Genomic DNA, 27,464 nt, shown 5'->3' on the forward strand with positions numbered 1-27,464 from the left:
AACTGTCAGCTGTCATTTCCCTCATGGTTTCCCTCTCTGCCTCATTTGCAGAGAGTCATCTTGCCCAAGGAGATGCCACTTTCCCAGGTGGCCCAGATCTAACTGCTGACCAAGACTAGGACAGAAAGGCCTGGCTATGTCAGCCCTGTGCAGGACGACTTCCATGGGCCATTTCTGCTCAGAGCTCTGATTGGGGTTACCTGACGTTATCAGCCTGCATCTCAGATCAACTTCTTCCGTTACCCAATCCTCTTTCTTTCCCCACCCATCCACAGATATTGATCTACCAAATAATTATCCCGAACACAAGTCTAGACTAGAGTCTGCTTCATGGAAAACCCAAACTGCCTCACTTGGAGGCAGGAGAGGTCTGAGAGAGCAGGCAGTAAGATGGGGTTCTTGAGCTAAATCACTTACCATTCATCTGGTAGGAGAACTTTGTCACTGGTGACAAATGGAGCATGGATAGCCCCTTTCACAAGGTGGCAGTCAGTTAGGAAAACTCCCCAGTGGTGAATTGAGATGGCTCACTAGTGAAAGTATGTATGCTGGAACAGTATATGAAGGAAATAGTAACTATAATAATGGGACTGGATGCTTATCGCTTAGCTCTCTTGAAGCTTCAGGAAAAGAAAACAAAATGCTGAGAGCGGGACTAGCAGGCAGCTGAAAACCAAGTGTGAAAGCTCGAGGGTCTCACCCCTGCTGGGACAGCTCAGCTGGTTAGAGCATCACTGCGATGAGCAGGGGTTGCCGGCTCCATTCCTGGTCAGGACATACACAGGAGCACATCAGTGTTTCTGCATCACTCTCTCCCTCTCCACAAAATTAATTAAAAAACAAACAAACACTATCCTGACCAGTGATGGCTTAGTGGATAGAGTATTCAGCTGGGATGCTGAAGACCCAGATTCTAAACCCCAAGGTTGCTGGCTTGAGCACAGGCTCATCACCATGATTCCAAGTTTGCGGACTTGAGCACAAAGGTTGCTGGCTTGAAGCCCAAGGTCTCTGGCTTGAGCAAGGAATCGCTTGCTCAGCTTGAGCCCCCAGCCTTCTCCATCCTAGTCAAGGCACATAGGAAAATCAACCAATGAACAACTAAAGTGAGGCAACTACAAGTTGATGCTTCTCTTTCTCCGTCTCTTTCTCAAAAATAAACAAATAAATAAATAAATGGCTAGAAGTTCTCTTTGGTAGCATGTAGGGAGGCTTTCTAGCCTGCAGTGAGAGGGCAGCGAAAAACTGAACTAAATGTTTAATGTGTAAATTGTTGAAAAAGTTAAGCATAAAGTTACTTTTGACCCAGTAATTCTACTCTTAGAGTATATAGTCAAGAGAAATGAAAATATATGTCCACACAAAAATTTGTTCACAAATATTTACAGTGGCATTATTCATAATAGCCAAAAAGTGGGATAAAAAACAAATGTTCATCTACTGATAAGGGATAAATGAAATATGCTAAATTGATACAATGAGATACTATTCAGTTATAAAAAGGAATGAGACTCTGATACATGCTACAACATGGATGAAACTTGAAGACATTATGCTAAGTGCAAGAAGGCAGTCATAAAAGGCCACATACAGTATGATTCCATTTATACAGTATGTCCAGCCTAGGCAAATCTGTAGAGACATACAGTAAATTAGTTGTTTCCAGGGCTATTGGTAGGGAAGAATGAGGACTGAATGACAAGTGGCACAGGGTTACATCTTGGGTTGATAAAAATATTCTGAAATAGATTGTGGTGATGGTTGCACAACCTCATGAACATACTAAAAACTACTGAGTTGTACACTTCAGAATGGTGAATTTTATGCATGTGAATGCTATCTCAAGTTTATGTTTTTTTAGATTTTATTTTTATTGATTTAGAGAGAAGAGAGAGGGAGAGAGAGAAAGGCAGGGAGAAGGAGAAACAGGAAGCACCAACTTGCAGTTGCTTCTTGTATGTGCCTTGACTGGGCAAGCCAGGGGTCTTGAACCAGTGGCCTCTACATTCCAGGTCAATGCCTTATCCACTGAGACACCACAGGTCAAGTACTATCTCAAGTTTAAAAGAAAAACTCAGAAATGGGTATGCTGGTGTGGCTATATTATATGAGGCCATAAAACACACCAGATTGTTCCACAGGAGGACCTGGAAGGTACACCATCTACCACAGCAATAAAGAATGTTGGTGAGCCTGACCTGTGGTGGTGCAGTGGATAAAGCATCGACCTGGAAATGCTGAGGTCGCCGGTTCGAAACCCTGGGCTTGCCTGGTCAAGGCACATATGGGAGTTGATGCTTCCTGCTCCTCCCCCCTTCTCTCTCTCTCCTTCTCTGTCTCTCTCTCTCTCTCTCCCTCTCTCTGTCCTCTCAAAAAATGGAAAAAAAAAAAAAAAAAAAGAATGTTGATGAGCCTGACCAGGTGGTGGCGCAGTAGATAGAGCATTGGACTGGGATGCAGAGGACCTGGGTTCAAGACCCCAAGGTCGCCAGCTTGAGCGTGGGCTCATCCAGTTTGAGCAAGGCTCACCAGCATGAGCCCAGGGTCACTGGCTCAAGCAAGGGGTCACTCGGTCTGCTATAGCCCCCTGGTCAAGGCACATATAAGAAATCAATGGACAATTAAGGAACCACAATGAAGAATTGATATTTCTCACCTCTCTCCCTTCCTATCTGTCTGTCCCTCTCTCTGACTCTCTCTGTCTCTGCCACAAAAAAAAGAAAAAGAAAAAAAAAAAAGAATGTTGGTGAGCCTGATCTGTGGTAGCACGGTGGATAAAGAATTGCCTTGGAATGCTGAGGTCACCAGTTCAAAACCCTGGGCTTGCCCTGGCTGGTTGGCTCAGCGGTAGAGCGTCGGCCTAGCGTGCGGAGGACCCGGGTTCGATTTCCGGCCAGGGCACACAGGAGAAGCGCCCATTTGCTTCTCCACCCCTCCGCCGCGCTTTCCTCTCTGTCTCTCTCTTCCCCTCCCGCAGCCAAGGCTCCATTGGAGCAAAGATGGCCCAGGCGCTGGGGATGGCTCTGTGGCCTCTGCCCCAGGCGCTAGAGTGGCTCTGGTCGCAACATGGCGACGCCCAGGATGGGCAGAGCATCGCCCCCTGGTGGGCAGAGCGTCGCCCCTGGTGATCCCGGTCGGGCGCATGCGGGAGTCTGTCTGACTGTCTCTCCCCGTTTCCAGCTTCAGAAAAATGAAAAAAAAACACACAAAAAAACCCTGGGCTTGCCCAGTCACGGCACATACAATAAGCAATCAATGAACAACTAAAATGAAGCAATTATGACTTGATACTTCTTGTTCTCTCCCCTCCTCTCTCTATAAAATCAATAAATAAAATCTTTTTTTTTTTTTTTTTTTCATTTTTCTGAAGCTGGAAACAAGGAGAGACAGTCAGACAGACTCCAGCATGCGCCCGACCGGGATCCACCCAGCACGCCCACCAGGGGCGACGCTCTGCCCATCCCGGGCGTCGCCATGTCGCGACCAGAGCCACTCTAGCGCCTGAGGCAGAGGCCACAGAGCCATCCCCAGCGCCCGGGCCATCCCTGCTCCAATGGAGCCTCGGCTGCTGGAGGGGAAGAGAGAGACAGAGAGGAAAGCGCGGCGGCGGAGGGGTGGAGAAGCAAATGGGCGCTTCTCCTGTGTGCCCTGGCCGGGAATCGAACCCGGGTCCTCCGCACGCTAGGCCGACGCTCTACCGCTGAGCCAACAGGCCAGGGCCCAATAAATAAAATCTTAAAAAAAAAAAAAGAGCCTGACCTGTGGTAGTGCAGTGGATAAAGCGTCGACCTGGAAATGCTGAGGTCGCCGGTTCGAAACCCTGGGCTTGCCTGGTCAAGGCACATATGGGAGTTGATGCTTCCAGCTCCTCCCCCCTGTCTCTCTCTCCTCTCTGTCTCTCTCTCTCTCTCCTCTCTAAAATGAATAAATAATAAAAAAATAAAAGAAAAAGAATGTTGGTGAAAGGGCACCTGAATTACCATGAAGTTCAGTGGTGTCTCTCTTTTGCAGGCTGGACTCATGATAGGTGATGCTATTATAAAACTGAGCTCTTATTATCAATGGAAATAATACAACCCAGAAATAATTGAGCCAGATGGCATCACACATTTGTCAGAAACCATGTGGACATAATTATGATAAAGAGTGGCAAAATTAAAGTGACCACCAGGGGCACTGACCTGCAGAGAGTTATGGAGATAGTTAAAAAGGGGTGTCACTTGTTGAAAAATAGACAGCCAATAAGGTTACTGTTCAGTCTGTACCTGCAAAAGGAAGACAAAGAGGGTGGAGAATATGAAACTATTTGGGAGCAAAGCTTTTGTATACTTATAAAATTAAGTTGGTATTAATTTGAACTACATTAAGAATTAAGATTTAATTCATATGTATAAAGAAATGACAAAGGAATTAAAGTGGTACATTGGGAGATATCTTTTTAACACAAAAGAAGACAACATAGGAATAGAGGAAGAAAAGGACATGGAATATTGAAAAGAAAGCAAAATGTCAGATGTAAATACTTCATACATAAAATGACTCAGCCAGTTGACTCCGCCTCTGTCACTGACCACTCCATTGCTGGCACAATGAGTAAGTGAATGAAGTGGCCACAGTAGAAGAGATTGAGGTTATTCTGGGCCCAACAGCATGGGTTCCTACTTCTCAGTGCTGGTCTAGTTATTGCCACTGAGCTCCAGATATGACACTCTATTCCTCAAGAATGAGGGAAGTGCCTGACCGGGTGGTGGCGCAGTGGATAGAGCATTGGACTGGGATGCAGAGGATCCAGGTTCGAGACCCAGAGGTTGCCAGCTTGAGCGTGGGCTCATCTGGTTTGAGCAAAGCTCACCAGCTTGGACCCAAGGTCGCTGGCTCAAGCAGGGGGTCACTCGATCTGCTGAAGGCCCACGGTCAAGGCACATATGAGAAAGCAATCAATGAACAACTAAGGCGTCACAACGAAAAACAAATGATTGATGCTTCTCATCTCTCTCCATTCCTGTCTATCTGTCCCTATCTATCCCTCTCTCTGTCTCTATAATAATAATAATAATTTTTTAAAAAAGAATGAGGGAAGTAGAGGAGGGTAGAGGGGTAATAACAGATGGTGATGGAGGGAGACTAGATTTGTGGTGGAGAACACACAATGCAATATACAGATGGTATATTGTAGAACTGTGCACCTGAAACCTGTATAATTTTATTAACCAATGTCACCCCAATACATTCAATAAAAGAAAAAGACCAACCAATTATTTGGTGGCAAGTTGACTACTCAGGGACCCTTCTACTCTGAAAGAGTTTGTGATTCATTCTTACAGGAATGAAGACATATTCTGGGAAAGGGTCTTACCTTCAGGCCTCACCCTGAGCTTGTACAATGTTTGATAAGGGACCTCACATAACATTGCATCAGACTAGGGGACCCAATTTAAAATAAAGAAAGTGTGAAAGTGGACTCATGACCATGGTGTCTACTGGCATTATCACCGACTGCAGCCCCCTAAAGCTCCCGGCCTAATAGAGCATTTGGAGTGTCTCGCTGAAGGCACAGCTGAGTGTTAGCTCAGATGCAATCCTCTGTGAGTGCCATCTTCCAGGATGCATTAAACACATCTAACCAAAGCTCTTTATATGATGCTGTGTCCCCAACAGGGAGAACATAGGGGTAGGCAAACACAGGTTTATAGTTGTTCGTATGGAAAATAATGCAATCAATCAATAATAATACAAGAATAAACTGTTTTGTGTACTCACAGCTGTAAGCCTACTTTTGCCAACCTCTGTACATGGGTCTGAGAAGCAAAATATGGAAGTAGGCCCTGCTTATGATCACTCCCAATGACCCCTTAGGGCCCTGGTCGGCAAACTGCAGTTCATGAGCCACATGCAGCTCTTTGGCCCCTTGAGTGTGGCTCTTCCACAAAATACCACATGCGGGCGCTACCTCAATAAGGAATGTACCTTTCTATATAGTATAAGTTTTAAAAATTTGGCTCTCAAAAGAAATTTCAATCGTTGTACTGTTGATATTTGGCTCTGTTGACTAATGAGTTTGCCGACCACTGCCTTGGGAATTTATGCTTCCTGTTCCTGCTATTCAGGACTCTGCAGGGTTAGAGGACCTGGTTTCTAAAGAGGGAATATTTCCACCAGAGTATACAGCAAAAGTCCTTTTGAATTACTGGTTAAAACTGCTACCTGGGTACTTTTTAGGCTCCTAGTATCCAGGGACAAGTGGGCTCAAAGTAGAGAAACAATCTTTTATTTTTTTTAGATTTTATTTATTTATTTTTATTGGAGAGAGAGAGAGAGAGAGAGAGAGACAGAGAGAGAAGAGGGGAGAAGCAGGAAGCATCAACTCCCATATGTGCCTTGACCAGGCAAGCCCAGGGTTTTGAACCAGCAACCTCAGCATTTCCAGGTCGACACTTTATCCACTGCACCACCACAGGTCAGGCTAGAGAAACAATCTTGACAGAAGTATTAACCCGAATCAGAAGGTAGGTCTACTGTTATACAGTGAGGTAGGGAAGAATGTTTTAGCAACCAGACAATCTACTTGGATGCTTCCTGTTACTTCCTTGCCCTGTTACAATGGTAAATTGATAATGTAGCAAGGACATGGCCACGAGGAATTTAAACCTCTTTGGGCTGAGAATCTGGATTATGCCCCCAAGTAAGTCACCAAATCTAAGAGTAGGGTGGCTGAGAATGAGACAGATTTAGAAAGGATGGTGGAGGAGGGAGGCTGTACATTTTAACTGCAGCTCTAAGACCAGCTGTAGCAATGAGGGCTTCACTTCTAAGTTCCCCCAAGAGGAGAGGCCAATCAGAAACTTGGAGAGGCCCTGGCCGGTTAGCTCAGCGGTAAAGCATCAGCCTGGCGTGTGGAAGTCCCGGGTTCAACTTCCGGCCAGGGTACACAGGAGAAGCGCCCATCTGCTTTTCCACCCTTCCCTCTCTCCTTTCTCTCTATTTCTCTTTTCCCCTCCCACAGCCAAGGCTCCATTGGAGCAAAGTTGGCCCAGGCACTGAGGATGGCTCCATGGCCTCTGCCTCAGGCACTAGAATGACTATTGCAACGCAGTGGAGCAACACCCCAGATGGGGAGCATTGCCCTCTGATGGGCATGCCGGGTAGATTCCGGTCAGGCACATGCGGAAGTCTGTCTGACTGCCTTCCCGATTCTAACTTCAGAAAAATTAAAAAAACATTTTTTAAATAATTTTTTTTAAAAAAAGAAACTTGGAGAAGCTATTTCTCAATATATATGAAGAAGTGGATCTGAGAGCAGCCCAAGGAATGACCATCGAGATGAGCCACTGAAATTTCCCTTTGCAAAAGGACTTCTGTTTTTTTAGAAAATTAAATTTAACAGGGTGACATTGGTCAACAAGAGTACAGAGATTTGGGGCACACATCTCTACAACAGAGGACTTCTTGTTCCAGCTACTAGGAATACCATCTGGCAGACAAACTTCAGTTATCAGCTTCTGCAGCTACAGAGAGCTGCCTCATCAAAGCTCACACACACTCTTTTGAGGACAGCCCATATCCAATGACTAATCAGGCATGGTTTTAGAGCCTAGACATTTCAGCCCAGTTTGGCACAACGCTAATGGGCTACTTCAGCTCCACAGCTCCTCGTGGGGTGAGTTGAGGCTGCTGAGCCCTCCTTACACACAGCTTGCTTTTCCATCTGTCTAAACTTGCTTCCTTCCCTTCCTGACCACAGGTGTTGATCTCAAAGGCACTCCCTAATAAACATCCTGGACACCAAACTCTGACTCAGAGTCTTCTTCCTGCAAGGACTAACCTGTGAAAATGCCTTGTCATCTCAAATACTTTTTATTTTATTCATTTTAGAAAGGAGAGAGAGAGGGAGAGAGAGAGAGAAGGGGGGAGGAGCAGGAAGCATCAACTCCCATATGTGCCTTGACCAGGCAAGCCCAGGGTTTCGAACCGGCGACCTCAGCATTTCCAGGTCGACGCTTTATCCACTGCGCCACCACAGGTCAGGCCCCCCAAATACTTTTAATGTTTGTTTCTTACTAATGATAGCATTCATGTATATCAGTGGTTTTCAAACTTTTTACACTTGGGAATCGGTGAAAATAGAATTATTTCAGGGACCACTAAGGCACAAATCACCCTAAGCATAAGCGAAATTAACTAAGATTATTGGGTCTATAATCTTTATACAGAAGGATGTTTAACTCTTTTGCGGACTGGATGAAATTTCTGAGAGACCAGTTTGCGGACTGGCAGTTTCAAAACACTGAACAGCTATCAAAATCAGGAACTTAACACCGATCTATTATTACTGTCTAATCCTCAGACCCTATTCAAATTTTGTCAGTCATCCCAATAATGTTCTTATAGTGAAAGGATCCTGTCCAGAAGTTAAGCATTGCATTTAGCTGTGTCTTCAGTATTCTTCAGTCTTGAACAGTTCCCTAATCTTTACTTTTATGACCTTGACACTCATCATTTATTTTTGTAGAAGTCCCCTCCAATTTGGTTTTGTCTGAGGCTTTTTCATGGTCAGATCCAGGTTACACATCTTTGGCAGAACTATTTGAGAAGTGACACAGCCTGACCAGGCGATGGTACAGTGGATAGAGCGGCGGACTGGGATGCGGAGGACCCAGGTTCGAGACCCCAAGGTCATCACCTTGAGCATGGGCTCATCTGGTTTGAGCAAAAGCTCACCAGCTTGGACCCAAGGTCGCTGGCTCGAGCAAGGGGTTACTCAGTCTGCTGTAGCCCCCAGGTCAAGGCACATATGAGAAATCGATCAATGAACAACTAAGGAGCCACAATGAAAAATTGATGTTTCTCATCTCTCCCCCTTCCTGTCTGTCCCTCTCTCTGACTCTTTTTGTCTCTGCCACACACACAAAGAAGTGATGCAGTGTTCTTCTCATTGCATTCTGTCAGGTGGCACATGATTTTAATTTGTCCCATTATTTGTGTTAACTTGATAAAGGTGATGTGCGCCAGGCTTTTCCATTCTAATGTTACTCTTTTTCCTCTGTAAGTATTTTGTTGGGCAACACATACTTTGAGGCTATGTAAATATCCCATTCTTCACCAAACTTCCTCTTTTATTTATTTATATCCATATTGGCTAAGGAATTCTTATTTTAGTCAATGGATTATAATCCATTACTGTCATTATTGTGACACTTTAACTGTTCCACATTTGGTGAGTGGAAGCCCCTTCAAATTGACTTCTTTATCCTTTTTGACATGTTTCCATCATTCTTTTTGTATTTTCTGGCTTGTTCCACAAGACAGTCCAAGGTTATTTTATATTTTTGTACCTTATCTGCCCAGCCTTGGAATCAGCCATTTCTCCAAGGAGCTCCTGTTCCTTTTGGTGGAGAATGGCATTTAGAAACTAAGGCATCAGCCCGGCCTGTGGTGGCGCAGTGAATAGACGTCAGCCTGGAGCGCTGAGGTCACTAGTTTGAAATTCTGGGCTTGCTCAGTCGAGGCACATACCACAAGCAAGCAGTGAACAGCTAAAGTGAAGCAACTGTGAGCTGATACTTCTAACTCCCCCACCCTTCTCTCTTTGTAAAATCAATAAATAAAGTCTTTAAAAAAGCAAAAAGCCCTGGCCGGTTGGCTCAGCGGTAGAGCGTCGGCCTAGCGTGCGGAGGACCCGGGTTCGATTCCCGGCCAGGGCACACAGGAGAAGTGCCCATCTGCTTCTCCACCCCTCCCCCTCTCCTTCCTCTCTGTCTCTCTCTTCCCCTCCCGCAGCCAAGGCTCCATTGGAGCAAAGATGGCCCGGGCGCTGGGGATGGCTCCTCGGCCTCTGCCCCAGGCGCTAGAGTGGCTCTGGTCGCAATATGGCGACGCCCAGGATGGGCAGAGCATCGCCCCCTGGTGGGCAGAGCGCCGCCCCATGGTGGGCGTGCCGGGTGGATCCCGGTTGGGCGCATGCGGGAGTCTGTCTGACTGTCTCTCCCTGTTTCCAGCTTCAGAAAAATGAAAAAAAAAAAAAAAAAAAAAAAAAAGCAAAAAAACTGGCCTGACCAGTGGTGGCACAGTGGATAAAGCGTTGACCTGGAATGCTGAGGTCACCGGTTCAAAATCCTGGGCTTGCCCAGTCAAGGCACATATGGGAGTTGATGCTTCCTGCTCCTCTCCCCGTTCTCTCTCTCTCTCTTCCCCAAAAATGAATAAATAAAAAAAATTTTTTTAAAATAAAGCAAAAAAACCACTGCCTGACCAGGCGGTGGCGCAGTGGATAGTGTCGAACTGGGATACGGAGGACCCAGGTTCGAGACCCCCGAGGTCACCAGCTTGAGTGCGGGCTCACCAGGTAGGACCCAAGGTCGCTGGCTTGAGCAAGGGGTTACTCAGTCTGCTGTAGCCCCACGGTCAAGGCACATATGAGAAAGCAATCAATGAACAACTAAAGTGCCACAACAAAAAACTAATGATTGATGCTTCTCATCTGTCTCTGTTCCTGTCTGTCCCTGTCTATCCCTCTCTCTCTGACTCTGGAAAAAAAAAAGCAAAGAAACTACGATATCTCCTGTGATTGCCTCTTTCCACCTGTGTGAACACCCTCCTCAATCTGCATTGGGCTATTTCTGCCCAGGTATCTTCTGCATCTTGTTTTGGTTCCACTGCCTTAAGCTGGAGCATCACCTGCATAATCATTCTTCTCACCCTGGTCTGACACCCTGTGCCAGATTGCCTTCCTTCATGGATTTCCTAGTCACCCATCTTGATCTCTGGACCCAGGCAAGGCCTCCTCTCATTCTCTCCCCTTCCCCGCCCCATGTGGATAGCTATCTTACCCCCCCTTGGGCTTTAACACTTGGTATCAAGCTTTCCCTCTGCAGACACTCCATTCTCACTCTACTCAGGATACCACACTGGTATCCCCCTCCTTGTAGAGATACCTTCTTCATTCTTCATCCCAGCCAGGCCACATGCCATACAGATGCCTTCTCACCCTTCTTAGGCTCTGACATGGCACCAGGCTGCCCTCCTCACACCTCTCGATTACCATGGCTTCATACTCCAATCACAGACACCCACCTTTCACAGCCTCATGTAATTTTGGATTAAATTGTCCATGAAGGAGAGGGCAGGAAATGAGAAGGTGAGGAAATGAGAAGGTGAAGGAACAAGTGACAGACCATTAATTCATTTTTTAGTTTTGTTTGTTCGTTTGTTTATTTTTTTTGTGACAGAGACAGAGGGACAGAGAGAGGAGAGATAGGGACAGATAGACAGTAAGGGAGAGAGATGAGAAGCATCAATTCTTCATTGCAGCTCCGTAGTTGTTCATTGATTGCTTTCTCATATGTGCCTTGACCGGGGGGATACAGCAGAGCAAGTGACCCTTTGCCCAAGCCAATGACCTTCAGCCCAAGCCAGTGACCTTGGGCTTCAAGCCAGTGACCTATGGGCTCAAGCCAGTGACCACAGGATCATATCTATGATCTCATGTTCAAGCTAGCAACCCTGTGCTCAAGCTGGTGAGCCTGCGCTCAAGCTATATAAGCCCTCGCTTAAGTTGGCAACCTTGGGGTTTCAAACCTGGAACCTCTGCATTCCAGTCTGATGCTCTATCCACTACGCCACCCCTTGGTCAGGCCATTTTTTAGTTTTTTTTTTAATAGAAGCATTTTTTGAGCTTCACTTCCATTTTTGTTTTTTGGCTAGATATATTTCTGCCATCGTGTCTGTTAAATTTATATTTGCTGGGAGAACCAAAGCTGTCTGCTCAGCCCATTTTTATCTATCATGGCCACCATCACATTTACCAGAACACTTCTGGCTCACAGAGGTCAATACATAACAGGTTGCTCAACTGAAAATTCACTTCTCTCACCATTCTTTTCAGTTGGATTTTCAGGATAATATATAGATAAGGGCATACATATTTGGGAAACGGGTATCTTGCTTCAATACTTCCAACTTCTTTCATTTTATTTAGTTATCTATCAGAACTCCGTTAATCTTGCTACGTTAGTTTAAATGGAACCTCAGGTGACCATAACGTTGTTAGACTTTTTCCCATAGGGAGATACTTCAAGTGTCCTAAAGTTGTATAGACCCCCAATGTCACTAAGAATGAATTAATCACTTCTCTCTCTTTTTAAAAGATTTTATTTATTTATTTTACAGAGAAGGGTGGGGAGAGCAAGAAGTATCAACTCATAGTTGCTTCACTTTAATTGTTCATTGGTTGCTTGTTGCTTCTCATATATGCCTTTACCAGGCAAGCCCAGGATCTACAAACTGACAACCTCAGCATTCCAAGTCAATGCTTGGAATTAACAGGCCAGGTTAATCACTTCTTTTAAAATGTGTGCAAGCTTGTCTACTTGTATGCTTTATTCATCCTGGTGCTTCTGCCAGATCAATACTCTCATTGCTTCTATAAAGGTCAAAGTCTTACATCCTGCAAAATACACTTCACATGCTCCCTCCCACCGAAACCTTTGCCAATATTCCAAGCTCTGGACCCCCATATAGAATTCTGGAAGTATCCATGACATATTCCATTCCTGACATATTCTGATGATTACTCCTAGGAGACTGGAAACTAGTTCCTTGGGTATGGGTACTACTTCTTTCTCATCTCTACTTCTTAGAGGCCTTGCACATAGTAGAGGCTCTAAACATATTTGTTGACTTGAAACATAATAAAGGTTTATATGCTTTATATTAATTTTTCCTGACATAGTACAGTATTCAAAACCCAACTTCTGTTTGGCCTGTGGTGGCACAGTGGATATAACATCAGCCTGGAATACTGATGTCGCTGGTTCAAAACCCTGGACTTGCCTGGTCAAGGCACACACAACAGCAATTAATGAACAACTAAAGTGAAGAAACTATGAGTTGATATTTCTCATCACCGCCCACCCCTTCTCTCTATAAAATCAATAAATAAAATCTAAAAAAACAAAACCCAACCTGACCAGGCAGTAGTGCAAATAGAGCATTAGCCTAGGACCAGGTTTGAAACCCTGAAGTAGCCTGAGTGTGGGCTCACCAGCTTGAGTGCAGGGTCACCGGCTTAAGTGTGGGATCATAGACATGACACGGCTTGCGCCCAAAGGTTGCTGGCTTAAAGCCCAAGGTCACTGGCTTGAGCAAAAGGTCACTGGCTTGTCTGGAGCTCCCTGGTCAAAGCACATATGAGAAGCAATCAATGAATAACTAAGGTGCCACAACTATAAGTTGATGCTTCTCATCTCTCTCCCTTCTTGCCTGTCTGTCCCTGTCTGTCTGTCTGTCTCTCTCCTCTGCGTGTGCGTGTGCCCATGCGCGCACTGAAAAACAATAACAATAACAACAAAAACCCAACTTCCTAGTTGTCCTTTCTGGCCTGAGACCTAAATTTCCTGCCTTATGGAAGAAAAAGATGTTTACTTTTATTATCTAAAGGGCAAGGAAGTGAAGGTGTTTATCTTTTTCCAACATGATGCAATATGCTGTGTTAGTATACCAAGAAATAAAAATCTATTCTCAAAGCAAATTCATACTTGCCTATGGAAGTTTATATTTTATCCTGCCCAAATGGTGCACCATTTGAAAGTTATTAAATACTGACATTGTATTTAGAACATATGCATTACTTTACACAGTGCATAAAATCATGTTTTCACTTGCAGAGAGATGGCCTCAATTCCTCACTCCCCATAGGAATTATGTAACTACAGTAGGAGACCGACCTGCTTCTTTTGTGTCGGTCTTAGCCTGGATTCTCATAATCTGTTCCAAAGTAGGGCATTGTATGAAACTCTAGCCTGTTCTGTCATACTTTTTTCTCCATTGTGACTGTTTATTGCAAGGGCAATCATTAGATTGAAACTCTGACTCAGAGGTGTCTTTTAACTCTTTTGTAGCCTTCTTTTATGTCTGATAATAGCAAACTACAGATGTGCAATGAATTATTTCACCAAGTTAGTCTTAAGTGTGCTTCACTTCCCTAGGTTGTCACCACTAATCTTGCTGTGTTCACTAGGCAAATATATAGACTTTTTGTGTTCTCCTCATGCTTGATCCTACTGAGAATTTTAAGTTTCTCTTTATCAGGCCTTGAAATTGGAAGAACTGAGTTGACAAAGAAGTATTGGGGACTGTGAAAAGCTTTTCCTGTATGCTAATAGAACTCTTTCTGACAAATATCTGTGGTAGCCTGAATCAGTGGGCATTTTGTCCATATATATTTGCATATGTGTCAAGTTATTTTCTCAAGATAAATTTCTAGACATTGTAATGCTGAATCAAAAACTACAGGATACCCATTCATAATTTAGACAGATAATATCAAATTGCCCTTTCAATAAGTTGTCTTTTTCATAGTCCCTTCACTAGTACATGACAATGCCCTGAAAAATATGATTTAAGTGGTTATATAGCATATCAGTTTATGAACGTCTGATAATTTGCTCATTTCCCTATGATCTTTCCAGTATTTCTCTCTCTCTCTTTTTTTTAAAGAGACAGAGAGGGATAGATAGGGACAGACAGGAACGGAGAGAGATGAGAAACATCAATCATTAGTTTTTCGTTGCAACACCTTAGTTGTTCAGACTGCTTTTTCATATGTGCCTTGACTGTGGGGCTACAGCAGACCGAGTAACCCCTTGCTCTAGCCAGAGACCTTGGGTCCAAGCTGGTGAACCTTGCTCAAACCAGATGAGCCCTCACTCAAGCTGGCAACTTTGGGGTCTCGAACCTGGGTCCTCCACATCCCAGTCCAACGCTCAATCCACTGCGTCACCGCCTGGTCAGGCATATTTCTCATTTTTATAAAGCTGTAATAAACACCCTTGTAAATCTTCATGTGAATCTTATTATCCTAAGATAATTCTTTGATGTTGAATTATAGAATCAAAGATAAGAATGTTTCTATGACATTTGATACATATTATCAGCTTCAGGTCAACATTTAGAACCTGGCTGGTTAGCTCAATAGGTAGAGCATTGGCCCGACATGCAGACATCCTGGGTTCAATCCTGGTCAGGGCACGCATGAGAAGTGACCATCTGCTTCTCTTTCCCTCCCTTTCCCCCATCTCTGTCTTTTCCTCTCCCATAGCTTGTGGCTTGATTGGTTCGAGTGTCAGCCCTGGACACTGAGGATAGTTTAGCTGGTCCCAGTGTCAGCCTCAGGTGCTAAAAATAGCTCGGTTGATACAAGGATGGGCCTCAAACAGGGATTGCCAGATGGATCCCAGTTGGGGTGCATGTGGGAGGAGTCTGCCTCGTTATTTTCCCTCTTCTCACTTAAAAATAAATAAATAAATAAAATAATTAAGGTTGTTTGAAGAATTTACTTGATGCTGAATAGAAAAAATATTTCTAACGATTAATATTGCTTTGGGGAATAAAGTCTTATGCTTTCAAGTAAACATTAGGCTGTTTTCCCTTTAGTTACTTCTTGGCATTTTAGGCCCAGGATTCAAACCTATTGCCCCATCCAAATTTTGTTTCTTTGTTAAGTAAATGATAAAAGTATGTGCATGTGTATTCACCTATTGAAAAGTTAAATGTACCCATATGTCAGTATGAATCATTATTAAACTAAAATGTAACACCAATTTAAGGTAAGGGATTAACCCTTAATGAGTAAGTAAATAAATTGCAGTCAAGGAAATAAAATCTTCAGTGGACTCTTGAAGGAAAGTTTATTTTATGCAGCTGGAGAAAAACTTGAATGTTTCCCCAAAATGTAGCAGATACTTTAAAAGTATATCGCTTTATCAGTAGATACATAAAAATCAGAGTGCTATAGCTAAAAAATATTTTCTTAGTGTTTGCCAGTTAAAAGTACCATTTTTGGCCCTGGCAGGTTGGCTCAGTGGTGGAGCGTCGGCCTGGTGTGCAGGAGTCCCGGGTTCGATTCCCGGCCAGGGCACACAGGAGAAGCGCCCATCTGCTTCTCCACCCCTCCCCCTCTCCTTCCTCTCTGTCTCCATTGGAGCAAAGTTGGCCTGGGCGCTGAGGATGGCTCCTTGGCCTCTGCCTCAGGTGCTAGAATGGCTCTGGTTGCAACAGAGCAACGTCCCAGATGGGCAGATCATTGCCTCCTGGTGGGCATGCCGGGTGGATCCCGGTCGGGCGCATGCGGGAGTCCGTCTGACTACCTCCCTGTTTCCAACTTCAGAAAAATACAAAAAAAAAAAAAAAAAAAAAAAAAGAGAGAGAAGTACCATTTTTTTTTAATGGGGAAAAAAAGATAAACCAAAAAGAAAAATACTTCTAAGTTTTGTTATAAAAAGTGTTTTGATCACTAACATTAGATTTTTCAAACCTCTTCTCTCCTTCACACCACCCAATTCCCCCGAGCCAATTTTTTGCTAAGGGAAATTGGTAAGAGGGAGTGTGTGTGTGATCTTGCAGATGAATGAGATCCTTTTGGGTACGCTATCACCATCTTGTGGCCTTTGCCATATTACCATTAGGGTTTTAATACTGCAATGCTTTTTTTGCAATTGTAAGAATGAAATATAGTGTAATTTCCTTTTAGAAATATCTTTGTGGATTAGATGAAATACAACCTGCATGTCAAGTGTTCCTATCATACAGTGAGATGATATTTCTGCATTTATGCTGTGTTCTTACATGATTCAAAAATCACCAGCTGAATAAGTATCACATGGGTACTGGATTTATCAGGGTAATCACTTTATAAGTTATAAAATGTTCAATCACTGGGGTGTATACCTGAAACTAATGTAATATTGTATGTCAACTGTAATCGAAAAATAAAAATATATTAAAAATAAAGTAAAAAATTGAAATTTGGCCCTGGCTGGTTGGCTCAGTGGTAGAGCGTCGGCCTGGTGTGCGGAAGTCTTGGGTTCGATTCCCGGCCAGGGCACACAGGAGAGGTGCCCATCTGCCTCTCCACCCCTCCCCCTCTCCTTCCTCTCTGTCTCTCTCTTCCCCTCCCGCAGCCGAGGCTCCATTGGAGCAAAAGATGGCCCGAGCGCTGGGGATGGCTCCTTGGCCTCTGCCCCAGGCGCTAGAGTGGCTCCGGTAGCTACAGAGTGACACCCCGGATGGGCAGAGCGTCGCCCCCTGGTGGGTGTGCCGAGTGGATCCCGGTCGGGCGCATGCGGGAGTCTGTCTGACTGCCTCCCTGTTTCCAGCTTCAGAAAAATACCAAAAAAAAAAGAAAAAAAAAAAAAAGAAATTTGTTCATCAAAAATAAAGTAACAATTGATAAGGATATCTAGTGACAGATCTAGTAGTTTTGTTGTAAAGTGAAATTTTCAGTTTTGTTTTATGTTGGAGCCAAATCTGTTTTAGTGGTTCCTTTATATATATATTTTTGTATTTTTCCAATGTAAGAAGCTGGGGTGGGGGTGGGGAGGTGGGAGGCAGACAGACAGACTTCTGCATGTGCGGGACCAGAATCCACTCAGCATGCCCACCAGGGGGCAATGCTTGGCCCCTCAGGGGCGTTGCTTCGCTGCAATCAGAGCTAGAAGCCATTCTAGCACCTGAGGAGAAGGCCATGGAGCTGTCCTCAGCGCCCGGGGCCAACTTTGCTCCAATGGAGCCTTGGCTGTGGGAGGGGAAGAGAGAGACAGAGAGGAAGGAGAGGGGGAGGGGTGGAGAAGCAGATGGGCGCTTCTCCTGTGTGCCCCGGCCGGGAATCAAACCCGGGACTTCCACACGCCAGGTGGACGCTCTACCGCTGAACCAACCGGCCAGGGCCTAGTGGTTCCTTTTGATTTGTAAGAATATTGGTTGGGCCTGACCTATGGTGGTGCAGTGGATAAAGTGCTGACCTGGAACACTGAGGTCTTTGGTTCAAAACCCTAGGCTTACTTGGTCAAGGCACATATGGGAGTTGATGCTTCTTGCTCCTCCTCTACCTTCTCTCTCTTTCTCTTCTAAAATAAGTAAATGAAAAATAAAAAAACAATATTGGTTGGCAGGGGAGTCTGTAAAACCTAACTTTTATCTGTTTTTTTGGTTATATTGTTGGAATGTTTCTCATTTTTGTTTCAATAGTCCTCCATTTTAGTACAATTTTAATATGTTCTTTTTATAAAATGTTTTGTTTTGTTTTTTGTTTTTTTTTGTATTTTTCTGAAGCTGTAAATGGGAAGGCAGTCAGACAGACTCCCGCATGCACCCGACCGGGATCCACCCAGCACACCCACCAGGGGGCAATGCTCTGCCCATCTGGGGCGTTGCTCTGTTGTGACCAGAGCTACTCTAGCACCTGGGGCAGAGGCCATGGAGCCATCCCTAGCGCCAGGGCCATCTTTTGCTCCAATGGAGCCTCGGCTGCAGGAGGGGAAGACAGAGACAGAGAGGAAGGAGAGGGGGAGGGGTGGAGAAGCAGATGGGCGCCTCTCCTGTGTGCCCTGGCCGGGAATCAAACCCGGGACTTCCTCACGCCAGGCCGACGTTCTACCACTGAGCCAACCGGCCAGGGCTAAAAATGTTCTTTCTATCCTCTTCTCTTATGAACAGTTTCTCCTTTTCCTTTTTTTAGATCTATTTTTCCTTTTTTTCTCTCCTTCCTCATACTTCTCCTTTTCAGTTTCTTTGTTTCTTTGTAGCATATCACTTTACTCACTCAGCTTCCTCTACTAACACCCACACCCACAGCAGCCCTGCCCTCCCCTTTCTGCGTCCTCCTTTCTTTGTTCCTTCCAACTCCTTCCCCCAGAAGCTGACGTTCCAGCTCTGCAGTGTTGAGTGCACTGACCTCATCCGGTCTGCTGCACGGGTCTTGTAAGGACATAGCTCCCTGGTAACCCTTAAGCTTCCTGAAAGAATATAAATCTTGCCTATTCAAGGAAGCTAGTCCCTAAATCTAACCCTATATTCAAGAGGAAAGGTTTCAAAGCAACAACCTTTGCCTCAGTCCTAAGAAATAGTTTCTGGCTTGTTACCTTCTGTTCTTTTTTCTCAACATTAAGTGAAAATTTTTATAGGACGTATACTGGCCATTTTCCAAGTTTGTATTTGCCTGTCCAAACTTGCATTTGCATAGAAAGAAATTATGTACCAGTGCTTTGGAGCTGACACTTGACTCTTATAAAAATGAGTTAGATTAATAATGAGAGGAAAAAGATTTGGGAAAAAGACTTGCATTGTTTTGATGCACAGTTTAAATTTTATTATGAGATGTTTGTCTTTTTATTGACAGCTTGAAAACTTTTCCATGAGTTAATCAGCTTTATATTTAGGTAGTTTTTTAAAATTCAATTAAGTAAACAGAGCTTCTATATAAAAATTATTATTTTGGCCCTGGCCGGTTGGCTCAGTGGTAGAGCGTCGGCCTAGCGTGCAGAAGTCCTGGGTTCGATTCCTGGCCAGGGCACACAGGGGAAGCGCCCATCTGCTTCTCCACCCCTCCCCCTCTCCTTCCTCTCTGTCTCTCTCTTCCCCTCCCGCAGCTAGGGCTCCATTGGAGCAAAGATGGCCAGGGCGCTGGGGATGGCTCCATGGCCTCTGCCTCAACGTCGCCCCCTGGTGGGCATGCCGGGTGGATCCCAGTCGGGCGCATGCGGGAGTCTGTCTGACTGCCTCCCCGTTTACAGCTTCAGAAAAATACAAAAAAAAAAAATTATTATTTGAGGCCCACCATGTATTATGACAATAACAACAACTTTCATTTATTAACCCAAGAACCCCAGATTTACTAATTCTTCAAATGTGAACACTCCAATAGTCATAGAATTCTAGATACCAAATTAGTAAGAAAAATATTGTTTTGGCCCCTGCTGGTTGGCTCAGTGGTAGAGTGACAGCCCAGCATATGAATGTCCCAGGTTTGATTCCTGGTCAGGACACACAAGAGAAGCACTCATCTGCTTCTCCACCCTTCCTCTCTCGCTTCTCTCTCTCTCTTCCCCTCCTGCAACCTGCCTCAATTGAAGTGAGTTAGTTGGGCTCTGAGGATGGCTACACGGTCTCTGCTTCAGGAGCTAAGAAGAGCTCGGTTGCTGAGCAACAGAACAATGCGTCAGATGGTCAGAGCATCGCCCCCTAGCGGGCTTGCCGGTGATCCCTTTGGGGCACATGCAGAAGTCTGTCTCTGCCTCCCCTCCTCTCACTGAATAAAAAAAAAAAGAAAAATATTTTGTTCGTTTTTTTAGCGAGAGAGAAAGAGAGAGACAGACAGACAAGAAGGGAGAGAGATGAGAAGTATCCATTCTTCATTGCAGCACCTTAGTTGTTCACTGATTGCTTTCTCAGAAAAATATTGTTGAGTGCTCAGCAGTACATATACTAAAATTGGAGTGATACAGAGATTAGCATGGCCCCTGCACAAGGATGACATGCATATTCATGAAGCGTCCCATATTAAAAAAGAAGAATAAGAAGAATAACTGACCTGTAGTGGTGCAGTGGATAAAGCATTGACCTGGAACACTGAGGTCACTGGTTCAAAACCCTAGGCTTGCCTGGTAAAAGCACATATGGGAGTTGATGCTTCCTGATCCTCTCCACTTCTCTCTCTTTCTCTCTATAACAATGAATAAATAAAATCTAAAAGAAAAAGAAAAACAAAAATTAATTGAATAAAGGATATACATACTCCCTAAAGAAGGTTTTTCCTGCCTGACCAGGTGGTGGCGCAGTGGATAGAGCATCAGACTGGAACACAGAGGACCCAGGTTTGAAAACCCAAGATCGCAGGCTGGAGCATTAGTTCATCCGGCTTGAGTATGGGCTCACCAGTTTGAGCATAGGGTCGCTGGCTTGAGCCTAAGGTCACTGGTAAGGTCACTCTCTATAAGGTCTGTGGGCAATGGGGAAGGTCACGTGAGGAGCCAGGCCCGGGCATTTTAGCTGGAACCACCCACACCCATGCTTGCCAAAAGAAACTTCCCAGGAGTCCTTTGGAAAAAGAGCGACTGTCTGTCAGCCAATGACATTTCACCTCGTCATATTACCTCGACCACCCTAACAACCCTTTAAATTTCCCCCACGCTGTTTCCTCCATGTAACTTCTCTGGCAACCTGTCCCCCGGACTAGAGAACCTCGTTGGGCGGGATGCTCTGTACTAAATAAAGCTTTTGCTTATCCACACTTCGTGGTTACGCCCTTCCTTCTTCCTCGGAGGGGAAAAATACCTTACACTCTCTCTGCTGTAGCCCTGCGGTCAAGGCACATATGAGAAAGCAATCAACGAACAACTAAGATGCCACAACAAAGAATTGATGCTTTTCATTTCTCTTTCTTCCTGTCTGTTCCTATCTGTCCCTCTCTCTGTCTCTGTCACAAAAAAGGTTTTTCTGCCTCCAATTCTAAAACTAATCTATGTTCATTCTAAAACTAATCTATGTTCATTGTAGAAAACAGAGAAAAGAACAAAATAAAAGAAACTATCAGGCCCTGGCCCGTTGGCTCAGTGGTGGAGCGTCGGCCTGGCGTGCGGGGGACCTGGGTTCGATTCCCGGCCAGGGCACATAGGAGATGCGCCCATTTGCTTCTCCACCGCCCCCCCCCCCCACTCCTTCCTCTCTGTCTCTCTCTTCCCCTCCCACAGCCAAGGCTCCATTGGAGCAAAGATGGCCCGGGCGCTGGGGATGGCTCCTTGGCCTCTGCCCCAGGTGCTAGAGTGGCTCTGGTCGCAGCAGAGCGACGCCCCGGAGGGGCAGAGCATCGCCCCCTGGTGGGCAGAGCGTCACCCCTGGTGGGTATGTCAGGTAGATCCCGGTCGGGTGCATGCGGGAGTCTGACTGTCTCTCCCCGTTTCCAGCTGCAGGAAAAATATGAGGAGAAAAAAAAAAAAAGAAGCTATCAGCATCCAGGGTTAACTAAGCAGTACTGACATTTTGGTATCTATCTTTTTACTACTTTTAAATTTATTTTTGAACCCAGTTACTTGGGACAAAATTCAAACAGTACAAAAAGGTACCAATACAAAGTGACATTTCTCTCCTACCATATTTCAGTTCCCTAGCTCCTCTCCTCCGGGGCAGCTGATTTTTCCCGCTTCTGTTGCATCTCCCAGAGAGTCTATCCACTTACATGTCACACATGCACATACACACATACACATATTTAATGGCAGCTTTATACATATTATACAGTAGGAATCTTATATACCTTGGATCCTTACATATCAAAATATGGTCCTCACTAAAATTATGAGTGTGGGTGACATTATAAAAGTCAAGTAGGCCTGACCAGGCGCTGTTGCAGCGAATAGAGCGTAGGACTGGGATGCGGAAGGACCCAGGTTCGAGACCCCGAGGTCGCCAGCTTGAGCACGGGCTCATCTGGCTTGAGCCAAAAAAGGCTCACCAGCTTGGACCCAAGGTCGCTGGCTCGAGCAAGGGGTTACTCGGTCTGCTGAAGGCCCGCGGTCAAGGCACATATGAGACAGCAATCAAAGAACAACTAAGGAGTCCCAATGAAAAACTGATGATTGATGATTCTCATCTCTCTCCGTTCCTGTCTGTCCCTATCTATCCCTCTCTCTGACTCTCTCTCTCTGTCCTTGTAAAAAAATAAAAAAATAAAAATTTTTAAAAAGTCAAGTAGTACTACTAAACTTAAAATATTCAGTTTTTACAATATTATGGCTATTCTTTTTTTTTTTTTTTTTTTTTATTCATTTTAGAGAGGAGAGGTAGAGACAGACAGAGAGAGAGAGAGAGAGAGAGGGAGAGAGAGAGGAGAGACAGCGAGAGAGAAGGGGGGGAGGAGCTGAAAGCATCAACTCCCGTATGTGCCTTGACCAGGCAAGCCCAGGGTTTCGAACCGGCAACCTCAGCATTTCCAGGTTGACGCTTTATCCACTGCGCCACCACAGGTCAGGCACAGTTTTTACAATATTATGACTAAGTAAGTCTTATTAGCTATGTGGCCTACACTAAGCCACCTTGCTTCTCTGGGCTTCCTTCAGGTTCTTTATAAAATAAGAATATAATAGGACTTATCTTAGAGGGTTGTTGTTTGGGTTGAGTAAGTTAGTATTGGTATACAAGCCCTTATCCACAATTTTTTAAAAATTTTATTTATTTTTTTGTATTTTTCTGAAGTTGAAAACGGGGAGGCAGTCAGACAGACTCCCGCATGTGCCCGACCGGGATCCACCTGGCATGCCCACGAGGGGGCGATGCTCTGCCCATCTGGGGCATTGCTCTGTTGCGACCAGAGCCATTCTAGTGCCTGAGGCAGAGGCCACAGAGCCATCCTCAGTGCCCGGGCCAACTTTGCTCCAATGGAGCCTTGGCTGCAGGAGGGGAAGAAAGAGTCAGAGAGGAAGGAGTGGGGGAGGGGTGGAGAAGCAGATGGGGGCTTCTCCTGTGTGCCCTGACCGGGAATCGAACCTGGGACTCCTGCATGCCAGGCTGTCACTCTACCACTGAGCCAACGGGCCAGGGCCCACAATTTTTTTTTTTAAGTAAGAGAAGGGAAGTTAGTGAGCTAGACTTCCACACGTGCCCCAACAGGGATCCACCTGGCATCCCCATCTGGGGTCAATGCTTGAGTACCAAGCTCTTTTTAGCACCTGAGGCTGGCTCTCGAACCAATAGAGCTACTGGCTACAGGAGGGGAAGAGGGAGAGAAGGAGCAGCGGAAGCAGGGGAGAAGCAGATGGTTACTTCTCTTGTGTTCCCTGACCAACAATCGAACCCAGGATGTCCATACACCGGGCCAACACTCTATCTACTGAGCCATGACCAGGACCTAATTCTCAAATCCATAAAGCTCTGAAATAGAAATTCTTTCATAATTCATTTGGTGGCAAATACTGCTCAGAACTGACCTAAAAACTTTATTTAAAGTTTTGTTTATCTCTTTTAATTTGGATTTTTATATTTATACCATAGAAATAATTTTAATTATAGGATACTGCTCAGACCCAACTGGGTATATTGTTAAATAATAAAATAATAATGCCATGTATTTCCTTCCTACGTTCTGGGTAAATATCTAACTTTTGTAACACATATATCTCCAAGGTTTTTGAATCAAGGACTGTGGACCTGTATATAAAAAGCACTTAGAACAATGCCTGGCACAAGATGCTACCGGTTATTATCATCTTAACCACCTAGTATGCTGTACGTACATTCATTTTGTTTTTCTTGGAGTTGATAATTGCCTTGGGTCTGTTTGCTTAGTTGTTTGTTTTTTTTTCCTGAAGCTGGAAACGGGGAGGCAGTCAGACAGACTCCCACATGCACCCAACCAGGATCCACCTGGCACGCCCAACAGGGGGCGATGCTCCACCCATCTGGGCCATTGCTCTGTTGCATCCAGAGCCATTCTAGCACCTGAGGCAGAGGCCATAGAGCCATCCTCAGCACCCAGGGCATCTTTGCTCCAATGGAGCCTTGGCTGTGGGAGGGAAAGAGAGAGACAGAGAGGAAGGAGAGGGGGAGAGGTGGAGAAGCAGATGGGCACTTCTCCTGTGTGCCCTGGCCGGGAATCGAACCCGGTACTCCTGCATGCCAGGCCGACGCTCTACCACTGAGCCAACTGGCCAGGGCCTGTTTGCTTAGGTTTTTTTTTGTTTGTTTGTTTGTTTGTTTGTTTGTTTTCATTTTTCTGAAGCTGGAAACAGGGAGAGACAGTCAGACAGACTCCCGCATGCGCCCGACCGGGATCCACCCGGCACGCCCACCAGGGGCGATGCTCTGCCCACCAGGGGGCGATGCTCTGCCCATCCTGGGCGTCGCCATATTGCGACCAGAGCCACTCTAGCGCCTGAGGCAGAGGCCACAGAGCCATCCCCAGCGCCCGGGCCATCTTTGCTCCAATGGAGCCTCGGCTGCGGGAGGGGAAGAGAGAGACAGAGAGGAAAGCGCGGCGGAGGGGTGGAGAAGCAAATGGGCGCTTCTCCTATGTGCCCTGGCCGGGAATCGAACCCGGGTCCTCCGCACGCTAGGCCGACGCTCTACCGCTGAGCCAACCGGCCAGGGCTTTTTTTTTTTTTTTTTTTTTTTTTTTTTTTTTTTAAATTTTATTTATTCATTCTTAGAGAAGAGAGAAAGAAAGACAGAGAGGGAGAGAGAGAGAGAGAAGGGGGGGAGGAGCTGGAAGCATCAACTCCCATATGTGCCTTGACCAGGCAAGCCCAGGGTTTCGAACCGGCGACCTCAGCATTTCCATGTCGACGCTTTATCCACTGTGCCACCAGAGGTCAGGCTGTTTGCTTAGTTTTAATGTGTCAGTTACAAATATTATGTACTAATTACAAAAATATACCCATTCAAAATATTAAAAAATATCAGATATAAATATACAAAACCCAAAGTATATGTAAAGCCACTAGTCGCAGCCACCATCACAGTTGCCTGATGTAAAGCCAGTAGACACGGCCACCATCACAGCCGCCTGGCCAGTGCAAGTTCACATTTGATTCAGACAGACGGTAATGAAACAACGGGGCCAAGGACTGGTGGGCCATCATCTTTATCCTAGCTTGCACCCAGAGGGCAAGAAATACACACAGTGGGAAAACACTTCCCTTTCCATTCAGGGCTCCCAAAGCCATGGACTTATCTGAGTTTCCTAGAATCAAAGTTTTCTACCTCACCAGCCTTACTCACCTCTGCTCCCAATCTCCTTCTCCCTGCACAAATTCTACACAAACTGGCTTCTCCTTCAGCACTCCAGCATCTTGGCTGTTTCTCCTCTCTTCCACGTGGCCTTTCTCTGCTCTCCTCTCTAATGCTGACCTCAGAAACCAAGAGAGCAAGCTTCCGGACTGCCCTACTTTATAGTGTAGAAATCAAAACCTTTAATCCAATATACAAACAAGGAAGTCTCTGATACAAAGTCACTTATCTGAGGCATAATGGGATTCCTCATGAGAGTACACCACCCCACATCATGCAATCAGTCAAGGGTGTGGGGAAAAGCTTAGTCTTAAAACTAAACCTTAGGCTATAACCACCCTGCCTGCTTACAGCCTGTCCCCCACACCCAATGCAAACTATAAGCAAGCAAACATATATCATATTTAAAAACTTATTTGAAGGCCCTGGCCAGTTGGCTCAGTGGTAGAGCGTCGGCCTGGCATGCAGAAGTCCCGGGTTCGATTCCTGGCCAGGGCACACAGGAGAAGCGCCCATCTGCTTCTCCACCCCTCTCCCTCTCCTTCCTCTCTGTCTCTCTCTTCCCCTCCCGCAGCGAGGCTCCATTGGAGCAAAAGATGGCCCGGGCGCTGGGGATGGCTCCTTGGCCTCTGCCCCAGGCGCTGGAGTGGCTCTGGTTGCAACAGAGCGACGCCCCGGAGGGGCAGAGCATCGCCCCCCGGTGGGCAGAGCATCGCCCCCTAGTGGGCGTGCTGGGTGGATCCCGGTCCGGCGCATGTGGAAGTCTGTCTGACTGTCTCTCCCCGTTTCCAGCTTCAGAAAAATACAAAAAAAAAAAAATTATTTGACTAACACCTGGCCAACGTAGGTTCAGGTTTGATTCGGACAGACGAATAAGAAACAATGGAGCCAAGAATTGGTGGGCCATTACCTTTAATCCTAGCTCGCACCCAGTGGGTGAGAAATATACACAGTGGGGAAAACACTTCCCTTTCCATTCAGGGCTCCCAAAGCCACTGACTTAATTGAGTTTCCTAGAATCAAAGTTTTCTACCTCACCAGCCTTATTCACCTCTGTTCCCCATCTCCTTCTCTCTGCACAAACTGGCTTCTCCTTCAGTACTCCGCCATCTTGGCTGCCTTTCCTTGCAATGCTAATTTCAGGAACAGAGAGAGAGAGCCCCTGATCTCCCTTATTTTATAGTGTAGAAATTAAAGCCTTTAAGCCAGTATACAAATAAGGAAGTCTCTGATACAAAGCCACTTATCTGAGGCATAATGGGATTCCTCATAAGAGTGCACCACCCCACATCATGCAACAGTCAAGGGAGTGGAGAAAAGCTTAGTATTGAGAAGATCTTAGTATTAAAGTGTGGGAAAGGCTTAGTCTTAAAACTAAGCCTTAGGCTACAAGGACCCTGCCTGCTTACAACCTGTTCCCCATATCCAATGCAAACTATAAGCGAGCAAACATATACATTATATTCGCAAACTTACTTGACCCACAGTTCATTTCCTTCTTAGCCTGATTTCTCTTGGAACCTTCTGTCCTCTTGCTCTAATCTGGACTAGCAGCCCTTTTGGCCTGCAAGCCCAACTTCCATCCTTTTCATTTCTTTTACCTCTTTCCAATCTTGAGTTTACTGCCTCTAAAGCTTTTCTTTTTCTTAGTCCCTCATTTTGGAAGACTACAATTCACATATTGTAAAATTTCTGAGTAACTCTTCCAATTAGTATTGCTATGTAACAAACCTACTCAAAACTTAAGAAGCACACCTACTTACTGTCTTTTGGTTTCTCTGAGACAGGAAAAGAGCCACGGCTGCACTGGGCATTTGTGGCCTGGGGTGTCTCACTGAGGTTGCATTCAGATTGGAGCTGGAAAAGCAAGAGGTCTATAGCAGCTGGGAGCTGTCAGCCTCTCCCCTATGTAG

At 45.4% G+C, this 27,464-nt stretch overlaps 1 pseudogene; it reads left to right on the forward strand.

The window, feature by feature from the left end:
* The first annotated feature begins 20,237 nt into the window (after nucleotides 1-20,237).
* LOC136377807 (U6 spliceosomal RNA) lies at nucleotides 20,238-20,336 on the forward strand (annotated as a pseudogene).
* Nucleotides 20,337-27,464: the final 7,128 nt, after the last annotated feature.

This window comes from Saccopteryx leptura, chromosome 6 (genome assembly GCF_036850995.1).
Source record: "Saccopteryx leptura isolate mSacLep1 chromosome 6, mSacLep1_pri_phased_curated, whole genome shotgun sequence".
Classification (NCBI taxonomy): domain Eukaryota; kingdom Metazoa; phylum Chordata; class Mammalia; order Chiroptera; family Emballonuridae; genus Saccopteryx; species Saccopteryx leptura.